Source organism: Mobula hypostoma, chromosome 3 (assembly GCF_963921235.1).
Source record: "Mobula hypostoma chromosome 3, sMobHyp1.1, whole genome shotgun sequence".
NCBI classification, from domain to species: domain Eukaryota; kingdom Metazoa; phylum Chordata; class Chondrichthyes; order Myliobatiformes; family Myliobatidae; genus Mobula; species Mobula hypostoma.
Window position 1 is genome coordinate 89,787,997 of NC_086099.1, and position 15,156 is coordinate 89,803,152.

The window sequence follows — 15,156 nt, forward strand, 5'->3', positions numbered from 1 at the left end:
ACTGTTGGTTCAGATCAGATTGTTACTCAGTGCATTGAGCTAGAACAAAGTAAAAACAATCACAATTCAGAATGACATATAGCAGCTGCAGAGGAAATGCAGTGCAGGTATAACGAAAAGATGCAAGCTCATAACATGGTAGATTGTGAGGTCAATAGTCCCTCTTATGGTGTTTGGGAACTACTTAATACTCCTACAACAGCAGGATAGTAGCAGCTGTTCTTGAACCTGATGGTATGAGCTTTCAGGTTTTTATATCTTCTCCCTGATGGAAGGCAGGACAAGAGGGAAAGTCTGGGGTAGGTGGGGCCTTTGACTAGGCTGCATGCATGCTTTGTTGAGGCATTGAGAAGTTTGGACAGAGTCCAGCGAGGAGAGGCTGGTTTCTGTGGTGTGCTGAGCTGTGTCCACAACTCCCTTCAGTTTCTTGCAGTCATGTGTAGAACAGTTGCCACATTAAGCCACTATGCATCTAGACCAGGTGTTTTTTATAGTGTATCAATGCAAATTGATAAGCATTGGTGGGGACATGTCAAAGCTCTTTTGCTTCCTGAGGAAATAGAGGTATGGGTGAGCTTCATTGACTATGACATCAAAGTGGTTGGACCAGGTTTAACGAATGTGGTGTAAAATGAGAGATCAGAATGAGAATTCATGGATCCTATTTAAGATTGCCAATTGGATATCTAAGGACAGAAGAAATTTGAAAGAACAGAAACTAGGCAATAAGGCCATCTCTGGGTGTTTAGTCACAAAATACTGATGCTCTACTTTGTTCCCCAAGCCCTACTCCTCAACTCTGCATATATACACACTGAATCTTAATATTACTCACTTCACCATAGCTTTCTCTCGTGTGTCTTACATAGGTACATCTTTCATATTTTTCTTCCAGCCAGAACTCACTATCACCAACTTCGGCAAACAACTGTTTAGCACAGACTGAGCGAGTCCCAGATGCTGCCCGGTGTGAACTACTCAGCAAGCAATACGCATGCAGAGAGAAACAGAGTTAATGCTTTAGCAGTGAGAACATGATCTGTGCAATTAAACCAGCGAGTCTTGTGAGTGAATTTCACTTTGGAGTAGTGAGAATGGGAACTAATTTCATATCGTACAAATATCAAATTGACATAGGAGACAGCAGGGTTTCGCTGCCAGATGAGTTTCATGTCTTCTGTGCTCACTTTGACTGTCAAAACATGGATGAAACATCACGTACTCCACATCCCCTGATCATCCTGTGATTTCAGTCTCTGAGGCTGATGTGCAAGCAGCTTTTTCAGGAAGTTGAACACATGAAACGCATCCAGTCCAGATGGGATCCCTTGCTAAGTATTAAAGACCTGTGCTAATCAACTGGCTGGTGTGTTCACCATGATCTCTAACCTCTCACTTTGGCAGTTTGTGGTACTCACATGCTTCAAGCAGGGTTCAATTATTCATCAGCTTGGAGTCAGAGGCGCAGAAAGGGTATGGTGACCTGCCTCAATAACGATCATTCAGTAACACTTACATCCACAGTGATTAACTGATTTGAGAAACTGGTGATGAAATATATCAACTCCTGGGTGAGAAGTGACTTACGAGGGGTGATTGATAAGTTCATGGCCTAAGGTAGAAGGAGATGAGTTATACAGCTCTCGTTACATGCACATGCAGCTCAATTCTTTCAGTGATTATGCAGACAGTTTGAAGTTAATAAATCATCTCTTTCTATCTTAGGCCATGAACTTATCAATCACCCCAGATGGGTTATTAACTGATGAGTTATTAACTTCAAACCCCTACTGTGGACACTTTCTGGTGGTCCAAGATCCGTATGCTCCACGACCGCTGGACTAAGTGTGTAAACGTAGGAGGGGACTATGTTGAAAAATAAATATGCTAGGTTTTCTAAAATTGACTCCTTCTACCTTAGGCCATGAACATATCAATCACCCCTCGTATATCCACTCCAATTTGCCTACTGGGGCAACAGGTCCACAGTGTATGCCATCTTGGCTCTTCACTCAACCCTGGAACATCTGGAGAGTAAAGATGTATACATCAGGATGCTCTTTATTGACCACCGCTCAGCATTCAATACCATCAGCCCTTCAAAATTGATCAATAAGCTCCAAGACCTTAACCTCAAGACCTCCTTGTGAGACTGACAGATGACATTTTTTTGTTTTCTTTTTATTCATTCATGGGGTTGTGGCAACAACTGGCTCTATATTTATTCATTATCATCATCGCCATCATCACATCATCGTCTCCATCATCATTATCATCATCTTTTTCATCATTATCAACATCATCATTGTCATCGTTATCATCATCATCGTGATCATCATCATCATCATCATCAACAACATCATCATGATGTGTTGTGTTGACCATGATTGATCTCGGCAAATTTTTCTACAGAAGCGGTTTGCCATTGCTATTCAGTGTCTCTACAAGACAGGTGACCCCAGCCATTATCAGGGATAGTCTGCCTGGTATCAGTGGCTGGGTAACCCATCCATAATTGCTCAAGAACTGAGGAATCTCAAAACACAACACTGCTGAAATGTTATACAAGCTGGGGCTTTTCTTGAAGATCATTTAAAAGGCATAACATTCCTGAAAGTGGCATGTCTATATTTTATTGTTCAGTTTAATTGAGGAGAATAAAATAAGATTTTTCACCTGAGCACTCTACGTTACAAGTTGTTTGGGTGCTTCTGGGGCAAAATACAAGCTTTGTTAACATTAATTTTCTAACCTCTCTGAAGTGTTAACTTTGTCATGGAGAAGGAAACTCAGGATTTACTGCTGCTTCTCGCTTTGCGCTGTCTGCTCACTGTTGTGGGTGGTGCTGGTATAAATGAGCTGCTCGAGGAGCCCTGCTCTGCCACCGCCACTCCAGAGGAAGAGAAACTAGCATCCAGATTGCTGTTTTCCTTTGGATTTGTTTCTTCTACCTTAACATACTATACACTTGCCTATAGGTTCGCAATTTCCCCCGGGATCGATAAAGTATGGCTATGACTATGACTATGTATAATCACCAGCTTATATGTAAACGTTTAGTACCTTGTGATATGTATGGCTCTGGGCTTCAGTTATTTCTTTCCTGCAAAGCTGAAGTTAACACATGCAGTACCTTTTCCTAGGCTGTTTTCTAACCATTTTCGCCCAGCTTACAGTACAAAGCGAGAAAGTGAGGACATTTCTCTATTTTTGTTGCTTCACCTGCTGGCACAAGCTGAAATCATCCGACATCTACTGCGATGAATATCTAGCAAAATAGTTTGGCCAAAAGGTTTGCAGCTCTTTCTTGATTTCAAAAGAACCATTGCCCTCAGATGTAACATCTTGGTATCACAAATAGGATTGTTCGGAGGATTAAGGCAAGTCAGAAAGTTCTAATGTGCACATTCAACAAGCAGTAAGACTTTTTCCTTACTCACCAAATCATCAGAGAAGCACCCAGACCTTGCCTCAATACGCCATTAAACTTCAGTGTAAGTGTTCAGTTCAAAACCAGGACCCTCTACTCCTCTCTTTTTTAAGTGAATTTAAACAGCACTGGTGAGCTAATTTGATGATTTGGCTGTGCATGGTCTATTTGAATTTCAATTGTACAAGCTATTGAATCGGGCTAAAGGCACCTAGTAAGCAAACACTTGTGGTATATCTCTAGTGGGTGGAAGTTCAAAGGCATGCCCCAATTGGAGAAGAAATGTACCACAGAAAAAGAGGAACTGAACCTTCAGTTGGTATGTGTGAACAGATGATTGAGGGTTTGATTTCTTATCTAAACAAAGTATGCCAGCTGGACAAGATGACAGAAGAAATCAGGATGAAGTACACCATCAGTGTTCATTCTAATGGAACTTGGCTGCTAGGTAATGTTAAAAGAGGAAAGGGGTGGATCCAGATAATGATTGAGGGAATAAAGAAAACGGGATGGATGTTAACAGTCTTATCACAGTTAAGAAAGAGAGAAGGTGTTCAGTTATAGATTCAGCATGATAAAGACTGTGAAGAGCTCAAAGAACAGATATTGTTAACTGAACAAACGAAACAGGAAAAGATGTGCAATAGAGTCATGACTTGTGACAAATTCTGACAAATCACAAAGTCAGTATGAACCCAACAGGAAAAAGCTAAATTATGTGAGTTAACTGAATAAGTGAGAAACCAAAAGGAGAAGTACCCAATATCGGCAAATAATCCAAAGCAGTGCCTCCACCCAAATTTCGTGAAATTGCAGAACGGACATGAAATCAAGACTACAGTGACCTCTAGTGATTCAAGTCATGATTCAAAATTGAAGATTGTTTATTGTTCTTTCCAGTACAAGAGAACAAAATAATTATTGCTCTGGATCTGATGCAGCACAAAAAACAATGCAATAAAAAAGACAATAATTAAAAAGCACAATAAATATAAATACCTAAAAAAGCTTATATACATAGACTGATAGTATATACGTAAAATGATCGTAGGCACAGGACTGCCTGTACATAAGGTGACTGACAGGAAATGATAAAGTAGTGGTGGTGGGGGGCGTGGAGGGGGGTTTAGTTGGTGGAGGTGTTGATCAGCCTTACTGCTTAGGGAAAGTATAACTGTTTTTTAGTCTGGTGGTCTGGGTGTTGTTGCTACAAAGCCTCCTCGCTGATGGGAGTGAGACAAACAGTCCATGAGCAGGCTGGGTGGGATCCTACATGATATTGTTGGCCTTTTTCCAGTACTCTTCTGTATATATGTCCTTGAAGGCAGGTAGCCTGTTGCAAATGATGCATTAGGCAGTTTTGTTGTGTCTGTGCAACTACATATTAGTTAAATAAAGCATGCACACTAGAGATAGATTTAACCGGTGTATTCAGATCGCAATGAGAGAGAGAGAGAGAGACAACAATGCACATGTGCAGACACAGATCAATATGTAGTGCGAAGGGGGATAATTGCTCTAAAAGCAATAGATCCACACAATATGCTTCCTTCCCCTTTAGATTAATGCAACATAAATTCAAGACATTCAATCTCCCTTTCATAAACCCATATTCCAAGCAAAGATGTTTTCAGATTAACAGTCCATAACTACACAGTTCTAAAGGTTCAGTTTTTTGGGTGGCACTCTGCTTCTTTCAGGACAGCGCCTCTGGACCTGTGGAGTGGCATCAGGTGCCTTGTCTAAAACAACGTTCTCAGTTTCCGGTGTCACATTGCTGTCAGTGACGTGATCATCACTGAGAGGTAAGTCTGGTGACTGTAATGCGTCCACCTTGTTGGATGCAATTGACTGTGGGGTGTTATCTGGTTGAGCATCCAGTCTCTGGTCCACATGTGTACTTCAGCAGTCCAGTTCCTGTCACCATCCTACCGGGTGTCCACTTGCCTTCTCAGTAATCACGCGCTAGGACTTCCTGCCCAACCACGAAGCTCCTTGCTGCTTCACTTGGCAACTGGCTGAACTGTTTATTCTGCAGTTCCTTCCGTAGATCTGGTTTCAGGAGGCCTATGCAGGATCTCAGATTCCTGTTCATGAACAGCACTGCAGGTGTTTGATTTGTCATTGCATGAGCAGAGTTCCGATACACAAGAAGGAAGTTGTCCACCTTGTGCTGCAGAGAAATGTTCTCCTTGATCATCACTTTAATGGACTTCTCGAAGGTTTGGATAAACTTTTCAGCTAATCCATTCATTGCTGAGTGGTGAGGAGCTGATTGGAAATATCTGATATCATTTTTCTTCATGAACAGCCTGGATTCTTTTGACGTGTATTGTGGTCCATTGTCGTCCATAATCAGAAACATGGAACCCCAAAGCCACCCTTCCTCCCTCCCGCACACAAGCAGCAACAAAAGCATCAGCCCTCCCCCTCATCGTCCCCTACTTGCTCTAGCAAAAGCATCAACCCCCACCACCCACCATGCAAGCAACAGCAAAGCCCCCCAAGGAGACTATGATCAAAAAGACACTCTCCATCCCAACACTTTGACATCTCAGACAAGCTGTCTCTCTCATTAGCGAGGGAGAGAGAATATCGGCCCTGCAACAAGTGAGACAGGAGACCAACAGCTCATTTTATTTTGATGTTACAATCTGATGTGTTGCTTGGCCAACTTGAGGACTGATAGGCTCTCATTCACCATCAAAAGAGAGAGAGAGGGAGGGATCGCTCAGGTGCGGGGGCCTTCTTGTGACAGCAGCACACACTGCCTGCTGCCCCAGTGTTTCAATCTCCTGCAATGCTTCAGTCAGCAACATCGGTTAGGAAGCAGGTCGGCCAAGGGGCCGCACCCTCTAGGCTCGAATCTACCAGGATGCACCTGGAGACATCGAAACACCAGGCCACACGGTGAGTCTGAGAATGAGAACCCACCACCAGTGGAGAATCGTGGTTTGAGCTGCAGCTCTCGATCGCGGACACCGACAGGACCGCAGCCACTTTGAGAAGAAAAGAGACACTCACAACATGCTGGAGGAACTCAGCAGGTCAGGCAGCATCCGTGGAAACGATGAGTCGACGTTTTGGGCCAGAACCCTTCATCAGGACAAAGCCAGCGTGTTGTGAGTATTGCTTTGACCCCAAATCTGCAGATTATTTTGTGTAAAAGAAAAGAGAGACGTGAGAAAAAATGAAGAAGAAGCTGCTCCAGGGATGAACTGGAGGTCGTAGCCAGGGTCTGCAAAATCCTCCGGCACTATCAAAGACTTTTTGAAGTGCAGTTCCATTGGGATCAAGTCCAGGTTCATCACCAGTGTTGACAGATGCAGTGAAGTGCAAAGGACCCTTCATCATGTGCAAGCAAAATATTACCAGCAACATAATATCTGTGCTACAGCAAACAGCAATATTGATGCTTAATGCTCAATCTAACAAAATGCTCTCGAATGGGTGAGTAAATATTGATGTTATTGCATGGGTTCACTGATGCAAATTAACCAACATTGAATCAGTTTGTTACAATGAGCTTTAATTTTTATTTGCCAGAACTCGCCCCGACGCCTTTTTGTCCCATCTTACACCTAAAAGAACAAGCTAAGCACAAGAGATTCTTCTTTTTTTTTTATTTTATTTTTATTTGGATAAGGTATTCGCAAGTATTATACAAACTTTTTTTTACATGTACAACCTTTTCCATTTTTTATATATGTATAAATCTATAATTTATTTAAACATTCACAAGTACACATTGAGGATATAAAAAGTAATTAGGCGCTTAAACAGATAATTATGTGCAGTTGTAATTCCACTCTATTAGACTAAGAAATGATAATGGTTGTTAAAAAAAAAGTAATAATAGTGGTTGAATAATAATTTCCATGTATCTCTTCTGGTCCAAAATATTGCATGTAGCCCTATGTAACATCTGTCGTAGGTGTTTATATCTTAACTCGTTCATGTTTTCTCCTACCCACAAACATACTTATCCAATCCCTATGTACTTATTTACTTAATTTTACCATTTTTTTATCCTTTCCCAAATCTTTTCCTTTACTTGTGTTAATTCCCCGTTTTTCCAAAGAAGAACAGTGAACAGTCGAACCAAGGGTGCTTACGTTAACATTATTACCTTGTCGATGAGGAAAGCGGTATAACAAACAGTAAGCAATCCCTTCTCAACATTAAACCAGAACATAAAACCACACCCTAGACATTTTTGAATGTATAATATTTGAAAATTTTCCACGACTTCCAACAGTGAGGCCTGAGCACCGACCCGCCTCAGTTCCGAGGGATAACCTCTATATTCACCCTGTGTTAGAGGGCCCTCCGCAGTGTGAACAATCATAGAGAATTCTCTTCTTTTTATGTCTCCACCATATTGGTATCATTCAAGTTATTCCGTCTAGTTTATTTTCAGTTACCAGCTTTCATTAAGTCTGGTTTACTCTTCTCAGTCATTTCTCTTAACTAATCTACACTCTCTGTACGTTCGTGTCTGAATACTTGCAGCTTTTCCTTCTAGCTTGACACTCTGGTTCGTGTGGAGCATCCTCGCCACACTGGCTGCTATGACTTCTGCCGAATCCTTTCCAGTAACGACTCCGGTTGGGTGATAACTTTAATAGGTAGTCCCCGGTCCACCAAGTCCGACGTTGCCTCCTCCACCGTAGCGTAAGTTTTTGTCCCTTCATTGTAAAAGACTCTTAGCCAAGCTGGATACAGGGTCTGGAATCTGATGTTGAGTCCCTTCAAAACCCTCCGTGTTTCCGCATATTCCTTCCATCTGTCAAGGATCCCCGGTGCATAATTGTGGTCAAAGCTGATTTTACAGTTGCTCCACATGAAACCTTTCTTTTGTCATGCCAGTTTAAGCACCTCTTCCTTCGTTCTGTAACAGAAATCTGACTAGAATCAATCTGGGCTGGGCATCTGCCTGGGGCTGCGGTGCTAACGTGCAGTGGGCCATTTCTATCTGTAGGTTTTTTTTTCGTCTGGTATGTCAAGGTTCTCTCTAAGCAGCTTCTCCAGGAAGGGAATCACCAATCCGGGTTTACCTTCAGCTCCTTCAGGAACTCCAAAGATCCTCACGTTTTCCCTTCTTGAGGGGCCTTCTTGGTCTGTTAGCTTCCACTGGAGCTGGTCTTGTAGCTTTAGCATTTCTGCTATCACTTCCTCGGCGTTTTGTAGCTTCTCTTCAATTCCAACAATCCTTGCTTCGGCTTCATCTATCCTCGAATTAGTTTTTACTATTTCTCCTTTAATATCTTCCAGCTTTGTTATTATCTTGTCGGAACTCACGAATCTCTCTGAGAATCAAAGTCAGATTCACTGATTCTTCCTCAATACCTCCGTCCTGACTAGCCACCTTGCTGCGTCTCTTTGTATTTATCAGCCTTCCGAGCGGTCTTTTTATTCTTGTTCTTAGACATCATCCTTGCCCCCTTTATTGATATAATTATACAATATTAACTATTTGTCTAATTTTGAGTTTGGGGCAGTTTACCTTCTTTCTTGTCAAGAGACCTTTCCCTATGCCACCATTCCCTTGATGACCCGGAAGTCCTCCCAAGAGGTTCTACAGATGCTGGGAAACCACAGTAACACACACAAAATGTGGAAGGATCTCTGCAGACCCAGCAGCATCAATGGAAAGGAATCAAGAGTTGACGTTTCGGGCTGAGACACTACATTAGGACTGGCTACTGTTTCGGTGCAGTTGAGGGAGAAACACTGAGGGGTAAACCATCTTTAGGAAGCTTTCTTACTGGTGATACCAGATATATCCAATTGAATTTTCAATGCCTTTGGCACAATACAAAGAAGTTTCAGTTGCAGTGAACTTCAATCACCAGTGTATACTTAATTGTCTCCTTGCTTCAATGTGTAATTGAAGTGAGAGTTGAACTCAGAGGCAACTTGTAACAGGACAAATTCAGAATCAGAATCAGGTTTATTATCATCGGCATGTGTCATGAAATTTGTTATCTTAGTAGCAGCAGTTCAATGCAAAACATAATAATATAGAAAAATAAATAAATAAATAAATCCCTCAATTATAGTAAGAGTGTGTGTGTGTGTGTATTGTGATGAAAAACCAAGTTATCAGAAGATTGATGCTGATGAGAGAGATAAGAGAGACAAAGGGAGAAGCGGTCAAAATGTTAATGAGAGAGGAGAGAGATTAACGAAAAGAGACACAGTTCCGAGTATTGACAGACTGGTTGCTTTGAACCTGAACTGTTTGAAGTTTGATAGACAGGCGATACCCCAGCAGGGGGATAAAAGGAACAGGTTTGCTAAGGCACGACAGACGCCACGAGATCACGAGATAACGAGACCCTGGAAGTGCAGTGTGCCCCCACAAGTTGGAGAGAGTTTGGAGATCTGGTCGCGGGAACCGACCATAGACGCACAGGGTGAAAAGGTACGATCGGCGGGAACCTGATGTGTGTGTCTGCCCTTGCCTGGGTGCCGGGTTCACCGCGGAAGAACGATCGTATCCGGAACGGAGGGGTCACAGTCGGTGACCTCAGAAGACATTAAAATGGCTCGCCTGAAAGCTAACTGCGAGGAACATCAAAGGTCTGTTTGAATCGAAATTTGCATTCGCTCTCTCTCTCTCCAATGGCACAACAGCGATTACTGCGAACTGTACTCAGCTGAACTGAACTCTGCGTCACTTGAGACTGATCATTTTACCCCTAGACTGCGATAGAGCTTGTTTGATTCCTATTACCCTAGTTCTGTGTACATGTGTGGTTTTATCATTGTTAACCTGTTGCATTTACATCCTTACGATTAGAGTGCTATGTTACTTATTTCTTTAATAAAACTTTCTTAGTTCCAGTAAACAACAGGAATTCTGCAGATGCTGGAAATTCAAGCAACATACATCAAAGTTGCTGGTGAACGCAGCAGGCCAGGCAGCATCTATAGGAAGAGGCGCAGTCGACGTTACAGGCCGAGACCCTTCGTCAGGACTAACTGAAGAAAGAGTGAGTAAGGGATTTGAAAGCTGGAGGGGGAGGGGGAGATGCAAAATGATAGGAGAAGACAGGAGGGGGAGGGATGGAGCCGAGAGCTGGACAGGTGATAGGCAGAAGGGGATACGAGAGGATCATGGGACAGGAGGTCCGGGAAGAAAGACGGGGGGGGGGTGACCCAGAGGATGGGCAAGAGGTATATTCAGAGGGACAGAGGGAGAAAAAGGAGAGTGAGAGAAAGAATGTGTGCATTAAAAAGAGTAACAGATGGGGTACGAGGGGGAGGTAGGGCCTAGCGGAAGTTAGAGAAGTCAATGTTCATGCCATCAGGTTGGAGGCTACCCAGACGGAATATAAGGTGTTGTTCCTCCAACCTGAGTGTGGCTTCATCTTTACAGTAGAGGAGGCCGTGGATAGACATGTCAGAATGGGAATGGGATGTGGAATTAAAATGTGTGGCCACTGGGAGATCCTGCTTTCTCTGGCGGACAGAGCGTAGATGTTCAGCAAAGCGGTCTCCCAGTCTGCGTCGGGTCTCACCAATATATAAAAGGCCACATCGGGAGCACCGGACGCAGTATATCACCCCAGTCGACTCACAGGTGAAGTGATGCCTCACCTGGAAGGACTGTTTGGGGCCCTGAATGGTGGTAAGGGAGGAAGTGTAAGGGCATGTGTAGCACTTGTTCCGCTTACACGGATAAGTGCCAGGAGGGAGATCAGTGGGGAGGGATGGGGGGGACGAATGGACAAGGGAGTTGTGTAGGGAGCGATCCCTGCGGAATGCAGAGAGAGGCGGGGAGGGACAGATATGCTTAGTGGTGGGATCCCGTTGGAGGTGGCGGAAGTTACGGAGAATAATATGTTGGACCCGGAGGCTGGTGGGGTGGTAGGTGAGGACCAGGGGAACCCTATTCCTAGTGGGGTGGTGGGAGGATGGAGTGAGAGCAGATGTACGTGAAATGGGGGAGATGCGTTTAAGAGCAGAGTTGATAGTGGAGGAAGGGAAGCCCCTTTCTTTAAAAAATGAAGACATCTCCCTCGTCCTAGAATGAAAAGCCTCATCCTGAGAGCAGATGCGGCGGAGACGGAGGAATTGCGAGAAGGGGATGGCGTTTTTGCAAGAGACAGGGTGAGAAGAGGAATAGTCCAGATAGTTGTGAGAGTCAGTAGGCTTATAGTAGACATCAGTGGATAAGCTGTCTCCAGAGACAGAGACAGAAAGATCTAGAAAAGGGAGGGAGGTGTCAGAAATGGACCAGGTAAACTTGAGGGCAGGGTGAAAGTTGGAGGCAAAGTTAATAAAGTTAACGAGTTCTGCATGCGTGCAGGAAGCAGCGCCAATGCAGTCGTCGATGTAGCGAAGGAAAAGTGGGGGACAGATACCAGAATAGGCACGGAACATAGATTGTTCCACAAACCCAACAAAAAGGCAGGCATAGCTAGGACCCATACGGGTGCCCATAGCTACACCTTTAGTTTGGAGGAAATGGGAGGAGCAAAAGGAGAAATTATTAAGAGTAAGGACTAATTCTGCTAGACGGAGCAGAGTGGTGGTAGAGGGGAACTGATTAGGTCTGGAATCCAAAAAGAAGCGTAGAGCTTTGAGACCTTCCTGATGGGGGATGGAAGTATATAGGGACTGGACATCCAAGGTGAAATTAAAGCGGTGGGGGCCAGGGAACTTAAAATCATCGAAAAGTTTAAGAGCGTGAGAAGTGTCACGAACATAGGTCGGAAGGGATTGAACAAGGGGTGATAAAACAGTGTCGAGGTATGCAGAAACGAGTTCGGTGGGGCAGGAGCAAGCTGAGACAATAGGTTGGCCAGGACAGGCAGGTTTGTGGATCTTGGGTAGGAGGTAGAAACGGGAAGTGCGGGGTGTGGGAACTATAAGGTTGGTAGCAGTGGATGGGAGATCCCCTGAGCGGATAAAGTCGTTGATAGTGTGGGAGACAATGGCCTGGTGCTCCTTAGTGGGGTCACGATCGAGGGGTAAATAAGAGGAGGTATCCGCGAGTTGTCGCTGTGCCTCGGCAAGGTAGAGGTCAGTACGCCAGACTACAACAGCACCCCCTTTATCAGCAGGTTTAATAATAATGTTAGGATTAGTGCGGAGGGAGTGGAGAGCAGAGCGTTCCGAAGGAGTGAGGTTGGAATGGGGACAAGGTGCGGTGAAGTCGAGACGGTTGATGTCCCGTCGGCAGTTGGCAATAAAGAGATCCAGAGCAGGCAGAAGACCAGAGCGGGGTGTCCATGAAGAAGAGGAGGGTTGAAGACGGGAGAAGGGGTCATCGGTGGGGGTGGAAGAGTCCTTGCCGAAGAAGTAGGCTCAGAGACGGAGACGGCGGAAGAAAAGTTCCGCATCATGGCGAACACGGAACTCGCTGAGGTGTGGGCGAAGGGGGACAAACGTGAGGCCCTTACTGAGAACAGAGCGTTCTGCCTCCGACAGTTGAAGGTCGGAGGGGATGGTAAAGACCCGGCACAGATGAGAGCTGGGATCAGAGCGGGGAGGGGGGAGGCTGGGGGTGTCAATGGAGAGGGGAGGGTTGGGGTGAGAGGAAGATGGAGCCTCTGAGGGCCCAGGAGTTGACGGTGGGATCTGAGGGAGACGGGGCTGCGGAGTGGTGGTGGGGGAAGGGGAGACGGGAGTCACAACAGCAGCACATAGAGACCCGGCCTGGAGTTCAAGGCTGGAGTCGCAGTTGGTGGTTGCGCGATCGCTTTGAATGTCTCCATGGTCGTTGCTGGAGTCCAGGTTTTGAATATGCCCTGAGGTGTTGGAGCCGCCGAGACCAACGGCAGGGGCCGCAACCGAAAGTTCATGCCTGCTAGCGTCGGGGCCGGCAGGCTCTGCAGTCCGTAGATGTAAGATCTTGCGATCTTTGCCTAACATGACAAAGTCAAAGAAACGGCGATTGCAGGCGTGGATCCGACGGAGGATGAAATAGCGGGTAGGACCATTACAGACGGCGAAGAAAGTGTCCCGAAGGTGTGGAAGGGTCTGGGATAGGGACACCAAGTACCTCCTCATGGCGGAGAGCGTCGCCTTCAGAGCTTGACGGGAGAAGCGGCGAGAGGCAGAGTCAATGAAATGTGAGTACCTGGGATCCTCAGAAGGTCCAAATTGAGAGGCTTGGAAACGAATCCTAAAGCCAACTGGAGTAAGTTGGCGACGGAGGCACGTTCCAAGAAAGGATACATGGCAGTGATAGCGAGTTTGAGTCAAAGTCTGGTCGAAAAGTTGAAGAGCCGAAGAAATCACAGATGGGGAGCAGTGAGAGATGGTTTCACTGAACTCCCGTCGAAGAGAGGATCTAAACTTCTTCGGTGTAGGCATCACCGGAAGAGGCTTCGCAGTAGTGAATTTAAACGCAAACAACAGGAATTCTGCAGATGCTGGAAATTCAAGCAACATACATCAAAGTTGCTGGTGAACGCAGCAGGCCAGGCAGCATCTATAGGAAGAGGCGCAGTCGACGTTTCAGGCCGAGACCCTTCGTCAGGACTAACTGAAGGAAGAGTGAGTAAGGGATTTGAAAGCTGGAGGGGGAGGGGGAGATGCAAAATGATAGGAGAAGACAGGAGGGGGAGGGATGGAGCCGAGAGCTGGACAGGTGATAGGCAGAAGGGGATACGAGAGGATCATGGGACAGGAGGTCCGGGAAGAAAGACGGGGGGGGGTGACCCAGAGGATGGGCAAGAGGTATATTCAGAGGGACAGAGGGAGAAAAAGGAGAGTGAGAGAAAGAATGTGTGCATTAAAAAGAGTAACAGATGGGGTACGAGGGGGAGGTGGGGCCTAGCGGAAGTTAGAGAAGTCAATGTTCATGCCATCAGGTTGGAGGCTACCCAGACGGAATATAAGGTGTTGTTCCTCCAACCTGAGTGTGGCTTCATCTTTACAGTAGAGGAGGCCGTGGATAGACATGTCAGAATGGGAATGGGATGTGGAATTAAAATGTGTGGCCACTGGGGGATCCTGCTTTCTCTGGCGGACAGAGCGTAGATGTTCAGCAAAGCGGTCTCCCAGTCTGCGTCGGGTCTCACCAATATATAAAAGGCCACATCGGGAGCACCGGACGCAGTATATCACCCCAGTCGACACACAGGTGAAGTGATGCCTCACCTGGAAGGACTGTTTGGGGCCCGAAGTTAGTCCTGACGAAGGGTCTCGGCCTGAAACGTCGACTGCGCCTCTTCCTATAGATGCTGCTTGGCCTGCTGCGTTCACCAGCAACTTTGATGTATGTTGCTTGAATTTCCAGCATCTGCAGAATTCCTGTTGTTTATTGATAAACAGCAGCCTGAAGTGCGCTTTGCAGTTGTCTAAATGCTCCAAAGCAGAATGGAGAGCTGATGGGATTACATCTGCTACAGACCTGTGGTGATAGCAGGAGTTTCCAGGGCGTTGCTAAGGCAGGAGTTAATTCAAGGCACAATCAGCTCTTGATGCACTTCATTTAATCTACTTTCAAACAGCAAACACATTGATTATACAACACTTTAAAAAAACCTTATGAAGGCCCATGCATGGAAATTTTATTATTGGAACCTGACACCTGATTGCAACAAGCAACACTCTCATTTCATAAATGAATATCTCTACTTTCTACAATACAGATTTGGATTTTGTTATTCAGTAACTTTGAAGTTCATTTATATTTTACAAGCTGCTTTTTGAAAGCAAATGGTGGACAAAATTTTGGTATCAACCATTTGCATTGACTACCATGC